Here is a 2,984-nt window from a genome sequence, read left to right on the forward strand (position 1 = left end):
CATCCCCGTGTACTCCGCAGGGGCGGAGCTGACACCGTCCAGTCATCCCCGTGTACTCCGCAGGGGCGGAGCTAACACTTCCGTCATCCCCGTGTACTCGGCAGGGGCGGAGCTGACGCCGTCCCGTCATCCCCGTGTACTCCGCAGGGGCGGAGCTAACACTTCCGTCATCCCCGTGTACTCCGCAGGGGCGGAGCTGACGCCGTCTGGTCATCCCCGTGTACTCCGCAGGGGCAGAGCTGACGCCGTCCCGCCATCCCCGTGTACTCGGCAGGGGCGGAGCTGACACCGTCCAGTCATCCCTGTGTACTCCGCAGGGGCAGAGCTAACGCTGTTACGTCATCTCTGTGTACTCCGCAGGGGCGGAGCTAACGCTGTCCCGTCATCCCCGTGTACTCAGCAGGAGCGGAGCTAACGCCGTGCCGTCATCCCCGTGTACTCCGCAGGGGCGGAGCTAATGCTGCCCGTCATCCCCGTGTACTCCGCAGGGGCAGGGCTAACGCTGTCCCGTCATCCCTGTGTACTCCGCAGGGGCGGAGCTGACGCTGTTCCGTCATCACTTGTTTTCTTTGCTGAAAACGGCTTTTTGTGGCCTGGGTCTTCTAAAGTCCCGTTTTATAGGCCACTGTGAGACGTAAAACAAAAACATCTGTGTCAAGCCTGCTTTGGCCACCCGGAGGTGCTAGAAGAGGGTGACAGGAGACTGCGGACCCCGTGGGGGGCTTGCCGCAGGCTGTCGGTGTGGTCCTGTGCCCAGTGGGAGGAAGGATGGGAGGTGAGAGCAGGAACAGTGAGGGGCGTGCAAGACAGAGCCCTAGGAGAGAAAGGCCTGGTGCTTTCTGAATGGAAACTTCAGGCCTTCCAGGGGTCTGCCTCCCAGCTGTGGCCAGAGAGGTGTCTGCCGCGGGGCGCCCAGCCAGAAGTCTTTTCAGGTGCATGTAATGACCCAAGGCTTGGTGCCTGCCCGCTTCAGTGCTGCACCCATGGTCAGCAGCGCGTCGCAGGGCCCTTCTGTTTCTCCCGAGGCGGTTCCCTTCCATTCCCTCGGCAGCACTGATCACCAGGTAGGAATGGGTGGTGGGTGTCTGTGGAATTCACAGCGTCCCTGTTGGAAGTAAACTTATGCACAATGTTAAGAGTGTGTCCTATAATTCTTAATAGCCAACTCCCAATCTAGGGGTACTGAGGTGGCTCGAGGCAGATTAGCTGCAGAGGGCCTCCCGAAGACGGTTTCACAGGGGCTGGTTTTAATCCCACTCACGGGAGCAGTGCCATGCTGAGTACCTGAGTCCAGTTCAATGGAGTCTCTTGACATAATTTGGCAATGAACGTTTTCAGGGTGTGGTTGGTTCTCTGTTTGTCCGGAAGATTGAGGTCTCCATAGTGACCGCTGTGTCCACTTCATTTCCGATGCCTTATTCATTTGCTGAGTTATCATTTTGGGTGACATCAGGGAGCTCGTATCTTGGAATGCTTTCCTTCAGCAAAACTTCACCTCGGTTGCTCGTTGGGAGTGACACGGGCATGATCCCTCCCAGCCAGAGAAAGTGCCCACTAGAACTAGGAGGTATTTGTGTCCCTGGGGCTGGTGGCATCTGTGCCATGTCTATGGGCTGGTTTTCTAGTGGGCTCCTTCCTCTTTCTTGTTACCCAGGCTGCCCTGGGCTGTGATTATCAGGCTCATTCCAGGCACGTGGACCACAAGGTTGAATGATATCCTCCAAGTGGGCCTCTGGTCCTTTACCCTCCAAATAATTTTGTACAAAGGCCAGTGAAACGTCTGTCTCAAAGTGCGGGCTGTCATGAACGTACTTTGACAGCGGGTGGACCAGACAGCTGCCGTCCAGACTAGGCCTGCGCTGTTTCCGCTCCCCGCCTCCACCCTGCCTCGTTTACTTTGAATCCCTTATCTTCCATAGCCTTTCCATCTTTGGAAGTATACTGGGGCTTGATGGCTGTGAAATCCATCTGAGGAATTAAGGGCGCCTGGATTTCGATGCTAGCACTGGCGAATGCCTGGTGGTGCCCCTTGCCGCTTCGGAATTCCTGCGTGGATGGCTGGGGCAATGCATTATGGCCATTTCCTGTGGGACATTTATTGCCTCTAACAATATTTTTTTGAGACAGAGTCTCCTTCTGCCGCCCAGGCTGGAGTGCAGTGGCGCCATCTCGGCTCACTGCAATCTCCACTCCCGAGTTCAAGTGATTCTCCTGCCTCAGCCTCCCGAGTAGCTGGGATTACAGGCGCCCGCCGACATGCCTGGCTAATTTTTTTATTATTGATAGAGGCAGGGTTTCACTATGTTGGCCAGGCTAGTCTCGAACTCCTGACCTCAGATGACCGTCCTGCCTCAGCCTCTCAAAGTGCTGGGATTACAGGTGTGAGTCACCATGCCCGGCCCACCTCTAACACTTCTGACACTTGCTTAGCATGTTTCACTTTGGTGTTATCCGCCCTTAGCTGCCCTGTTTCCCTCCAGATGGCTCCATGTGACCTATCACAAATGTGTACTTGGAGTCAGTGTACACGTTGGTGTTCTTATCTAAGGACAGCTGTAAGGGTGATTCACTCCACCTTCTGCGTCAAATTTCCTGCCAGCAAAGCCCCTGCCTCCGTTACCTCTGAGGGGGTACCACAGCATACAGGGCGCTTCTCTTCCCATTGGTGACCAAGCTATTCCCGTCTACAAACAAGATCCAGTCTGTGCCAGGAGGGCTACGTCCTTTAGGTCCGGAGGTCCAGAGAACACTTGGTCTGTGACCTCCAGACAGTGATGTAGGATTTCTCCAGCTCCTCGGTGGGAGGGAATAGGGAAGCAGGGTTTGGAGTTCCAGTGGTTTGCAGCTTTACTTCAGGGTCGTCTAAAAGTATGGCTTGATGTCTACCCAACTGACCTGCTATCAGCCAGTATCCTCTTTTTTGCTCCAGTAACACTTGGTGGGGCACATGTATTGCCCCAAGGTCAGCTTCTCGGCTCCCCTGA

This window comes from Cebus imitator, unplaced genomic scaffold, assembly GCF_001604975.1.
Source record: "Cebus imitator isolate Cc_AM_T3 unplaced genomic scaffold, Cebus_imitator-1.0 Scaffold339, whole genome shotgun sequence".
Taxonomy (NCBI): Eukaryota; Metazoa; Chordata; class Mammalia; order Primates; family Cebidae; genus Cebus; species Cebus imitator.